Source organism: Hemicordylus capensis, chromosome 1 (genome assembly GCF_027244095.1).
Source record: "Hemicordylus capensis ecotype Gifberg chromosome 1, rHemCap1.1.pri, whole genome shotgun sequence".
Lineage (NCBI taxonomy): Eukaryota > Metazoa > Chordata > Lepidosauria > Squamata > Cordylidae > Hemicordylus > Hemicordylus capensis.
Genome location: NC_069657.1, coordinates 206,017,115 through 206,030,165, shown reverse-complemented (window position 1 = coordinate 206,030,165; position 13,051 = coordinate 206,017,115).

Sequence of the window (13,051 nt, the reverse complement as noted above, 5' to 3'; positions counted from 1 at the left end):
ATAGAGGACATTGTCCCAAAATATTATCTCAAAAGGTGAACTATGTTCAGCTTCCATGATCAGAAACACTCTGACTGTAATCAAACTATTTAAACTTGGTTTATTCAAAAAGCCAAAATATGGAACACGTGGTATTTAAAGTCTTCATCATAATGGCTTTTTTTTTTTGCCTCCATGCAAACCTGCTATACACAAGGGAAAAGGCTTTATTTGAACTTTGCACCCTTCATTTTCAATTTTCAATTAGCATTCTGCCTTTCATTTTTACTATGGTTTTATCATTCCTTGGTAACAATGAGGAGAACCTTTCTATAGTTAAATTGCTTCCACCTGTGCATTCCCACGGTCAGTATATATATATATTTTAAAAAAGGAAACAACTGTAGTGCAGTTGATTAACTCTTGTCAGTAGACTGAGAAAATATTGGAATTTTTATCCCATTAAGATTATGCTTTCATTAAAATGTGTCTACTAATGCTATTATGGATTAATTTATATTGATGTGCTTATCTACAGCAAACACACATATGAGGGTGAAATCTGATCTAAAATACTGAGGTGTATTAATAAATACGAAATGCAGGCAATAAAGAACAACCAGAAACTAGAGTTCTGAATATAACGAATTGCTCTCCACTGCACTAATTCCAAGGAGTTCAAGTGTCACCTGCTAATCACTCATTTTGTTGTGGTGGGTGGTAGCTAATAACAGGAAGCTGACTTTGGCACTACTTATGCAATAACTTAAAGCAGGAAGCGAGGAGTATACTGTTTGTAGCAAGAGCCTAGTTTTCAAGGCTAATATCAACAAGCCGAGCTTGAGGACTGATTGAAACATTGTGTTTTTTCACATGCAGGCTTCTGAGCACCACCAGACAACATTCCACATAGGACTGAGCAGTGACACATTGGCTCCCCTTCTAGGCACAAAGAAGCAATCAGGACACATCAGTGCCATGTTTCCAGGCCACAAGCACACTGCTCCAGAACTCTCCAAAGGGGTTGATTGCTTGAATCAACCCTTAAGGCAATGTCTCTTGTTGCAGGCACCAGATTACACAAGGTATGCACATGGATGATGTGTACACACATGTATGTAAATCACTGCTTTCCTTCTTTAAAATCCATGTTGCTTTCTGTATAGTTTAAAGGAAAAATAAAGAAATTCACACGTGTGTGCACACACTTACATACATTCATAGTACTGCCTTAGCATGTTTGTGTATCTATGTATTTGTGTATGATATATGTACGCCACCCCAAATGTCTGTCCCTGGGTGGTTTACAGCAACATAAAACAAATTAAAACAGAAATTATTTAAAACCTTAAATAATTTAAAACCACAAGCCTTTGGGAGCAGTGCCAACCACCCACAGAGCCTCACCTTGCTCCTATGTAATGCCAGGTCAGTTCAGAGTAAATCAGAAACCATCTATGATCTGATTCTGAATGAAGGGGCCAACTGGGTATGTATTACAGAGACTTGTTTGTGGGAGGCTGGTGGCCCAGTCTGGTCTCAGCTTCTCCCTCCAGGGTACTCTGTTGAGGAGCAGGTAAGGGGACATGGGCGGGGAGGTGGGGTGGTTGTGGTCTATAAAAAAAACATTTCCCTTGTCAGGATCCCTGTCAAAGTGTCAGACCATATCAAATGTGTGTACTTAAGTTTGGGGAGCAGGGATAGCCTGGGACATCTGTTGGTGCACCAATCACCCTGCTGTCCAACAGAGTCCCTAACTGAGCTGACAGACTTGGTCTCAGGCTTGTAGTGGTGGGGACTACGGTGTTCACTTTGGGACCAATTTGTTCAGGGCTCAGGAGTTCATAGCTGCCATGACAACTATGGGCCTATCCCAAATGGTCTTGGGACTGATGCATGTTGCAGGTCACAAACTTCATCTGGTCTTTGACTCTGATCAGGGTGGTGTTCCATGGGTGGGGACTCCTGTGGTTTCCCCATTGTCATGGATGGACTACCATCTGGTTAAGGTTGGACTCATGATCAGCAGGGGTGAGGGGCTTATTAGGATGGTCCACCTGAGAAAGTTATTGGATTCAGTAGGATTCAAAAAAGCCCTGGAGGGATTTATTGTTGTATCTGTCAGTGATCCTGTTGATGCCCTGGTGGAGAACTGGAACAGCAAACTCACCAGGGTAGTAGACACGATCACTCCTAAGCATCCTCTCTGATCCACTTTGAAACTGGCCCTTTGGTATACAGAAGATCTATGAGGGGGCTGAAGCAGCAAGGTAAACGACAGGAGCACAAGTGGAGAAAGACTCGACTATAATCCAACAGATTAGAACATAGAGCACATTTGAAGATCTATGTGCAGGCAATATGTATGGCAAAGAAGCTATTCTTTTCTGCCCATATTGCACCCTCAAGCTCATGCCTGGTGGAGTTGTTCAGGGTTGTGAGAGGGCTAGTGTATGCCGCTCCTCCCTTGAATCAGAACTTAGAACCATCCATAACCCACTATGATGCTTTTAATCAGTTATTTGTGGATAAAATCTCTTTTATTCAGGCCAACTTAGATTCAGATTCCACAATTACTGGAGTGTCTGATGCAGAGGTATCTAGCAACTCTTTTTATGTGGTTAGGCTGGATCAGTTTCAGTTTGTGACTCCTGAGGATGTGGACAAGCTGATTGGGGCTGTGCGGCCTACCACCTGTTATCTTGATCCTTGTCTGACTTGGGGTGATTGTCATAGAAGTCCTATTAGAGATAATAAATGCTTCTCTGAGGGAGGACAGGATGCCTCCATCTTTCAAGGAGGCAATTAGTAGACCTCTCTTGAAGAAGCCTGCATTGGATCCCTCAGAGTCAAGCAACTATAGGCTTATTGTCTCCAATTTTGTTTAACATCTACATGAAACCATTGGGAGTGATCACCTGGAGATTTGGTGCAGGGTGTTATCAATATGCTGATGACACCCAAATCTTTTTATCCATGTCACCATCATTGGGAGAAGGCATAACCTCCCTAAATGCCTGCCTGGAGGTGGTGATGGGGTGGAGGAGGGATAACAAACTGAGACTGAATCCAGATAAGATGGAGGTACTTATTGTGTGGAATAGGAACTTGGGAGACAATTCCCATCTGCTGGTTCTGGATGGGGTCACACTTCTCCAGAAGGAACTGGTACACAGTCTGAGGGTCCTTCTGGATCCTAACCTCTCCCTGGTGACCCAGGTTGAGGCGGTGGCCAGAGGTGCTTTCTATCAGCTTCAGCTAATACTCCAGCTCTGTCCATTTCTTAATGCCTTCCGAACAGTGGTACATATGTTGGTAACCTCCATACTAGACTACTGCAATGCACTCTATGTGGGGCTGCCTTTGTATGTAGTCCGGAAACTGCTGTTGGTCCAGAATGCAGAAGCCAAGTTGGCCTCTGGTTCATCTTGGAGAGACCATATTACTCCTGTGTTGAAAGAGCTACAGTTCATTGGCTGCCGATTAGTTTCTGGGCAAAATACAAGGTGTTGATTCTAACCTATAAAGCCCTAAACAGCTTAGGCCCTGGGTATTTAAGAGAACATCTGCCCTTTGAGATCATCAGGAGAGGTTAGTCTACAGTTGCCACTGGCTTGTCTGGTAGCTACTCGAGACTGGCCTTCTCCATTGCTGCCCCAAAGCTTTGTAATGTGTTCCCTGTTGAAATAAGAGTCTCCCCATCTCTTACACCTTTTAAAAGGCAGTAAAGATACATTTGTTCATCCAGGCTTTTAAGCAGATTTACAGTTTTTAATCATTTTTAACAGTTTTAACATTTTGTAAAACAAAACAAATTGTAAATTGTTTTAAAGTTTCAAAGTTTTAATTCTGTTTTATTTTATACTGTTTTCACTGTAAACCACCCAAAGACATAAGTTTTGAGTGGCATAAAAATTTATTTAACCAACCTACAAACAAATGAATAATAAGTCTAGTTAAAAAACCTGGGTGAATAAATGTGTCTTTAGAGACTTTTAAACATGTGTTTGAGACTCACTCTTATTTCAACAGAGAGTGCATTCCAGAGTCTTGGGGCAGCAATAGAGAAGCCCGTCTCTGTGTAGCCATTAGGGATGTGCACAAATCAAAGTTTCAGATTTGATTAGAATTCAAATTGAAGCAGGCCGATTCAATTTGAATTAGAAATGGAAAGAAATTTGAATAGATTTGACCTATTTTGGCACCTTTCTTGACCAATTCAGGGTGCCTGGATGGTTTTTAAAAGGTGCCAAAATGTCCCTAAACTGTTGTTGAATCGATTCAAATAGATTCAAATCTGAATCTGGCTGATTTGATTCAAATTCAAATCAAATTCAAATCTGGCCACTCTGATTCAAATTCAAATCAAATTACTCTTTTTAGGGGTTATTCAATTCCAATCCAAATAATTCTAATTAGCCAGATTTGAGTCGAATCGATTCAAATTTGAATCAATTTGCACATCCCTCATAGTCATGAGATGAGCTGATGGCAACTGCAGATGAACCTCTCTGGGTAATTTCAGTGGGCAATTGGGCTCATAGTGAAGAAGATGTTCTCTTAAATACTCTGGGTATAAGCTACAAGTATATTTTGTACTTGCATATACCTTCCTAAGTATACTGTATAGCCCCTAGACTGTCCTTATTCCCTTCCAAGCAGTGGCGGCGGCTGCCATCTGGGATTGGGAAGGCAAAGATGCTAATTCCAAAAACCATACCATGAAAGGGGGGGGGGGAGTGGTGAGCGAGAAGTGCCTTTAAAACTGAAAGAGAAGGCACTTACCGGCAGGCCTGCATGGTGCTCCACCCACCTTCTCAGCAGTGCTGGGGACATGCAAATGGTCACTTCCAGGGCCGGGCTAGTCCACAATTGAACCGGTCAAACCAGCCTGGTTTGCTGCAGACCAGTTTAGTCGTGGACCAGTTCATCCATGGAGGAGGCAGACTCAATCTTGGGGTGGGGAAAGAGAATTCCAAAGGGAAGGGGCAGCAACAGAGAAAGCCCTTCCACGGGCCCCAGTACTGTGGACCTCTCTGAAACCAGGAACCAAAAGAAGGACAACTTGATAAGATCTCACAGGACAGGATAGTACTGGCTGGAGAGAGGCAGTCCTGAAGGTAAACCGGTGCTAAGCCCTGAAGGGTTCTAAAGGTGAGAACCAGCACTTTGAATTGGACCCAGAAGCAAACAGGTAACCAGTGCAGCAACCATAAGAGAGGTGTCACACTATCATATCTCCTAGTGCCTATAAGCTGGCGGGACACTGCATACTGGACCAATTGAAGCTTCCGGGTCATCTTCAAAGGCAACCTCAAAGACATGTGCAATTACTGGTAGATGAAAAGGAGGAGGTGGGGTGGCTGGGAACAACAAGCAACACCGCAGTTAGCCTTTGGGCCTGTGGCATAACATGGGAAATGCAGGGCCATATTGAGCCGTCTGGGTGGAGTAGCCTTCATTTTCATGTGACCTGGGCACAGTCTCATGGGAGACAATAGGTTTCTCACAAGACTGTCATGAATGCACAAGTTTATTTAGGGCAGAAGGAGAGAATACCAGGAAGCGAAGGACATAGGCCAAGAAATCCTGTGAATAACAGGATTTGCAACCCCTTCAGCTCTCCCCCTGTGAGTTAAAAAGAAAGTAGCAGCAAAGCTGCACAAAGGAAAATGAAAGACTCATTAAAAAATAGTAGTAAACGAATAAAGTCCCCTGAACTAAACTAGGTACCCCCTCTACAATAACTGAGTAATAACTGAAAAGAAAACAACAAAGCAAGGAATGAATAGAACAAGGGACAACGGAGCAAGGAATTAACGGAACAAGGGACAACAGAGCAGTAAAGAACAGAACAAGGGCAAACTGGAACTCAAAAGGTTGAGGAATTCTAAATAGGAACACGGTCTGCGGTAAGCGAAAGTTGCTGACAGCAATCTGTGCAACTAACAGACTGCTTAATATAGGGCTCAAGATAACTGGCAGCCAATCAGGCTTTCCTGAGTCAGCACTCCTACTTCCTCTCCTGTGATATCCTGCACCTCCGTGTCTCTGTGTGAGACAACTTCTCAAGACAGGCAAAATCCCCGCCTCCTCCTGATCAGCCTCCTCAGCCCTCATGTCTGGCAGCTGTTCTGATTCCTCAGCTCCAGAGTTTGTTCTCCCTGCCAAATCCTGTTGCTGTGCCTCTGAGCGTGCACTCCCAACCGAGTTCTCCCGTTCCTCTTCTGACTCTTCTGAGTCAGGTCTGGGCCATGACAATCACGAGGAAGAGGACCCAGGTGAAATAGACTCCCCTCTCTCTGTTCTTAGGTGGTTGGGGGAAGAAGAATAGGACCCCCTGAAACCAAGGACTTACAAAGGTGCCTTTTGGAACTGCTTGAACATAAACATATATAAGAGCCCTTCTGGATCATGCTAAGGTCCATCTAATTAAGTATCGTGCTTCTAGGAAGTCCACAAGCAGGAGATGATGGCATGCCCTCACTCCTACTGCTGTTCCCCTGCAACTAGTATTCAGAGGTGCACTACCTCTTCACTTAATACCTCTGCATATAGCCATCAGGACTAATAGCTACTGATAGACCTTATCTCCATTAATTTGGCCAATTCGCTTTGAAAGCCATCTAAGCTAGTGGCCCTCACTCTATCTTGTGGCAGCAAACTCCACAGATGAATTATGCACTGTATGAAGAAGTACTTCCCAAGTACAAAGAAATGGTAGATTAGGTGAATGCATGAAAACAAGAAAAGGTTAGACATGCCACACTCCTGTGGAAACCAGTGGAATTTAACTGCATCATCTGGCACTTCATCAATTGCATCCATCCAGTGAGACTTTAGTATGTCTAAAATTTCCCAGACTAGCTCCACTCAGCTATTACTTTTCATTGTCTAAATTTATGATTGTATCTGTCTGTCTGTCTACCTATTATCCTACCGATTATCTAATTGGTAGGATTATCCAATTGGTAGGATTGGTAGAATTATCCTATTATCCAAGGTGTTCAATAACCCTGTGAGGTAGGTTGCCACAAGAGATAACAACTGGCCCAAAGCCAGCAGCTTTGATCAGAAATTTGAACTCAGGTCTTCCTGGTCCAAGTGGAATGCTTTGTAGTGTCCTTTTTATACCTCCCTGCTTCTTTCTTTAAAAGTTATTAAATGCTGCAGCTTTACACATCTGCCAAGCCTCCTCTTTTAATGTATGCCAAGCCTCTTCAGTTCTGGAACTCCAGTCATATTGATTTCTATCATTAATAACAACAGTCAAAAACATTTTTTAATTTGCTCCTAATAAACTAGGGTCAGCCCAACTCTTCTTGTTCAAAGAAAGAGCAAAAGAAGGTGGCAATGGAAATGATTCCAGAGAAAACTATTTCAGCAAACAACTGTAGAGACCAGCGGGTTTTTCATATTCAAATGTCAGCTAGACAATAAGGCAAATGTCATTAAATTGTAGGCAGCTAATTCAGCTAAATATTGATGCCAAAAGGCGGGGGGGGGGGTGCTACACGAGATGCATTAGGCAAGAAATTCTAGCTAGATATTTAAAAATCAAGTATATCTAAGATAATCCATTATAAAATTAGGAACATTTCATAATCATAAATCATGAACAATGCTGTTTGAAAATGCAGGTAACTGATATTAATTTGACCACCCTGGCATTGATAGCATGTGCCATCCCCTCCCACATGTGCACATTACTATGTTCTTGTTAATGGCCACACATATCACAGTGAGGGCTTGAGGGGGAGGAAGAAGGAAGGGCTCAATGGGGATTCCCTCCTGCACACATACAGTAAGGGAAATCCTAGTAAGGGAAATAATAAGTGATGTACAGTAGGGCAATACCCAGCAGATGTCTGTGGAACCTTTCCCTTGTTCTCTCAGACCAGCCCTCAGTGTCATGTGTATCTGTTCTGCTAGGTGCACTGCATGCATTGTGTGTGGCTGTTGCTGAGAACATGCACCCCCTTTCCCCACTTCCCACAATTACATGTGTCAGCCCTCTACATCATCAGCATACAAGCAACTTAGCTTGCTCAGCAGGGTCCTGGAGAGGAGGCTTCTGGATGCCTCTTTGTGTGCCTTGAAGGGCCATACATTCATGGCAATAGCTGGATATGTTGCAACAGGCCTGGCACCATGCATGCCCAGCTGAGAGCTGGCAGTGGCAGGAAAGCAGTGCAGAGGGGCTCGACAGAACCCCTATGTGGGATGCACTATCAGCAAGCTAAGCAGCAGCCAATGACACTGCTGAATTAAAAGGTAATCCTCCTGGTACCCTTACATTTCACAAGCCAAGTTGACAAAATACTCCTTCTTACAACATGGATAAAGATAAACCAATTTTGCCACACTGGTGTCATGCCAAATTGCCAGGTCCCACCCTGGCTATGTCTTGGCCTATTGGGATCCTCTGATGATCTACTTCCTTAAGAAGAAAGAGGTGTGGAGTACAGTACAACGTGCTACCCTGGGTGTACTGCTGGCTTACCCTGAAGCTATCATCTGACCTTTCCAGGTTGCGGGAGACAGTGGCCGACATCACTAACTGTCTCAAAAGGAAGAAGCATCCCCACTGCAGAAAACTTCTGGAGTTCTGCAGTGATGATTGTGCAAGGGGGCAGGGAGCAATATTCAACAATCCTGCCTTCCCCCAGAAGTGCCTGGAACCATCCAAAAACATGTCTCTGAGGGTTGTGCAGCCTTCAGACAAACACGTTTGGATGCACAGAGCACTTCTGGGGGAAGATTTTGTAGGGGAAGAATGGCAGTTCAGTCTCCAAATAGCAGAGCAAAAATGATTTGGTGAGAAAGCAGCAAAGCAAGAGGTCTTGAGACAGTTCTTTAGTATTGAAGAACTTCAAGGATTTATTTAAAGAAAAGGTTACAAACAAATGTGAAAAGCCTGCAGCTTAATTTCAGCTGTAGCTCATGGCTGAAGAGAGAGACCAAAACAAACAGCCATCTCTGCAGAGATAAAATGGAGACTAACACTGGAAGAACAAAGAGGGGAGGAGTCCAGCACTTTTGTCCATGACCCTAAATTGTTTAGCTTGTGAGCCCTTTGGGGACAGGGGACCATATTCTTGATGTATTATTTATTTTTCTATGCAAACCACTTTGAGAACTTTGGTTGACAAGCAGTATATAAATATAGTAGTAGTAGTAGTTGTTGTTGTTGTAGTCATTCTTGTTGTAGTTGTAGTAAAAACAACAACCCAATGGTCACTATGAGATACTGCAGCTGAGAGCTGATGCTGCCAGGGTCCTAGCTCCAACAGATTTGTAAAAATTGCCCCTTCTTGCAAGATCACTGCTGCAGAGCTCCAGAAGACGCATTTGTTTATTGTTCAGTTTTTATACCACCTTTCATAAAACATCCCAATGTGGTTTACAAAAGTTAAAACATAATAAAACTCCATAAAAACTACATTTAAACCCATAAAATACAAACAGAAGAAGCAAAGCTGAGAGACCCAGCAGCCCCTAAGGGGTATAAGCCTGAACAAATAAAAAAGTCTTTAATTTTTTTTTTAAGCAGCCACAGATGGCAAAGAGCAGACATTCACTGGGAGAGCATTCCAGAGCCTGGGGGCAACAACAGAGAAGGCCCTGTCCTGCATGTATAACAGTTTAGCCTCTCTCATCTTCAGCACATGGAGCAAAGGCCCCTCTGACAACCCTGTTGGGTGGACAGAAATCCTTGGAGCAGGTGGTCCTTCAGGATTCCAGGACCCAAACCGTTAAGGGCTATAAAGGTAATAACCAGCACCTTGAATTGGATCTGGAAACAAATTGGCAGCCAGTGTAGCTCTTTCAAAATAGGTGTAATATGCTCCAAGCAAGCTGTTCCTGAAAGAATCCTGGCAGGTGCATTCTCACCAACTGAAGTTTCTGAGTATTCTCAGAAGGGCAGCCCCACATAGAGCACATTGCAGTAATCCAGCTGCAACATGACTAAAGCATGTATAACTGTGGCCAGATCTGCTTTCTCAAGAAAGGAGCACTAGCCAAATCTGTGCAAAGACACCCCTGGCCACCACCTGCACCTGAGCATTCAAAAGTAGAGGCAGGTCCAGCTACACCCCTCAAGCTGCTCACTTGCTCTTTCAAGGGGAGTACAACCCCAAACAGAGCTGGTTGAATCACCCTATTCCAATTGGCTTTTCTACTGACCAGCAGCACCTCCATCTTGTCTGGACTTAGCCTCAATTTGCTAGCCCATATCCAGCCTCTGCACATCCAGATATCTGCAATGGGGATGCGTCTTCTCTTTGTGTGGGTGCATGGTTAGTGAGGATACCGTCAGTATTTTTAGACTCAAATGCTGGCAACTGTACTGAAGAGGCAGAGAAAAAGACAGAGACAAGCTAATGAAGTATCAATAGAGAATGACAGAAAGAGAGATGTAGTTTGCAGAGGTACTGGCCTATGATATTTTTTTTGCCTGAAGCACCAAATGGCACTCCATCTCTTTTCTGTTAAAGCTGCATCCCTGATTCCTACCTCCCTTTGAACCTCTTTCTTTTTTATTTATTTTTTATTAGGAAGCGAAGAATTTTGTGCCATTTCTTCCTTCTTCTGCTTCCACAGACACATCCAGCAGAATAAAAGAACAGCGGTCAAATGATTGCCCTGCTGCTTCCTGTGTGTCCTTACATACCCCATAATGTACAACGGAGGTGTGAACTCATTGCATCAGCCAAACACAGATGCAATGAGATAGTAAGTTCACCTTGGGGAAGTTCTCCTTGCGTTTAGCTGATTTTGCTCTGAGCAACCATCATCTCAAGACCTGAGGCTTGGTGTTCAAGATCAGCAGGGCTTCAGGCTCACATCAGTTAGCCAACAACATCTATAGGATCACGAATTACTAGTTTTGATAGTTTTGATAGCAGAATCTTTATTACTGAAAATGAAATAAGAGCAGAAAAAAAGAAACACAGCTTGACTCTCAAATTCCATGTTCAGTTTGCAATTCCAGCAGCTTGAAAAATCATCTATTGACTTGTCAACTGAACAAATTTGATCTGGAAGTCAGTGAAAAGGAAAAAAACAAAAAACAGAACCCCGCAATGGCATTTTTACAGAGTCACTTTTCTTACCATAACCATGCTTTAATTTGTCAGTCAGAGTTTCAGTCACACATGGATATGGTTTCCCTGGAGACCAGTCTTTCAAGCTGCAGTTCAAAACACCAACCAGACTGGAAGTGGAATTCAATTAGTGGAGGGGGGGGAGTATCACTTTTTGAGGCTTATTCTAGAAAGGCTTCTGGGTGCATAGGTTTTCTGGCTCCCTTCCCCTTTTCTCCAGCTGCAACTCCCTAAAATTTCCTGCTGCTCCCTCTGTGTGTGTGTGTGTGTGTGTGTGTGTGTGTGTGTGTGTGTGTGTTAAACTTCTCTTTGTGTGAAATCAGAGGTAGAATTCATGTCAGCTATAGTGGGAAGGAGGTATGTGATTACTGAAAAAAACTACAATAGGACTCTACCACATCCCTTGATTAGTTTCCGTGTTCGTTTAAACAAACATTTGGGTTTGTTTGTATAATCATTACATTGCCATATTAATATGGAAGTCACTTTCCAGTGGTTGAGTCCTGCCATGTTCTGAAATAATTGAGAGAACAATGATGGCTGTCTGGTTCTATGCTGCTCCAATAATATCTGGCTCCAGTGGACTAACTACATCAGCAAGTCAAATGTCATTCCAATTCTAGGTAGCTGTCTAAGTCAGAAGTTTGAAAAGTGAAGTGTTGGGAAACAATGGCATGTGAACTGAATGCAAATCTACGGAACAGAATTTAAATCACTATATAGGAATCAGGACCATGAACAGCTCCTCCAGTCTGTAGGTAGAGCTGTAACCACTGTTAGCTGGCTGGAGCTTTCTGGGTTACCTGCTAGCTAGACTTATTTTATTCTTGATATCTGCTTCAGCCCATGTGACTTCCTGTCTCATTATCACTTCTTGACCTTTTCTCTGTACCCTGCAGCACCATGTTGCACTGTATTGCTTGTAGTTGCTGATAGCAGTAAAGCATTCCAAATAAACTCTGTGTGACTGGCTGATTTGTTAACTCTGCTAACCTCAAGCAGTGCATTTTATGGAGCAGCAGATGGGACCGCCTAGGAGGGTGTGCTTCTGTGGCTCCAAATCAGTAGCTTGCTGAGGAAAAATTAAACCCTTCATGTTATGGGAAGGCTTGGAAGAGCTAAGCAACAAGCAAGAGGTTCCATGAAGACCAAAAGGACTTTGTTAAGAACTTTAAAAAAAAATCCCTAAACCTTCCTCCTTTTCTGTTTCCAGTACATTTCCCTTTTTAATTTCCAATATGTATTTGGCTGCCTTCCAGTTCGAGAAGATTCATTACTGTAAACTCTGTAATGTGGAGATCTAGACTGAATTTAATCTACTGCACTAAATTTGCATTTTGAATTGGGCTCTGATGACTTGCCTTGAAATTCCTTATAGAAATCCTATACAAGACAGAAAAAATGCATGATTTACATTATCTGATGGGTGCAGTTCATAAATGGAAATTATTATCTATGTAAATAGTTCAGAGATTTTTTTAAAGAAAAACATTCTGCGATTTTATTAGAAACACCCATCTCTGAAAGTGTAAGGGTGCATTGTTTTCAATGTATCTTTCTTTTTTACTGGCACAGAAGACTACCCCCTTTACTAATTTGGCTATTATTAAAAATAGTATTAGGCAGTCAGCTATGCCTAGATTCTGCCAAAGGGCAGTCTTCTAGCAATGATTTAGTGTACCACTACAAACCATCCTAATGTGCCTAGTGGATTATGAAGTCATGATATATGTCCATGATGGTACATTAAAATGACCCATTCATCCCATGCATGATGCTATTTCAGCATAGAAAATAGTATTCAGCCATGCACAGATCACATGAATTGGCCCTAAGGGGAAAGAATGAAAATACTGTGGACACTGGCATATGCTGTTTATTTCTGAATGAATAACAAATACGTAAGAATGAACTGCCACAATTCATGGGGTTTCCCCCCCTAGAAAATTTAGAAGAAGCACATC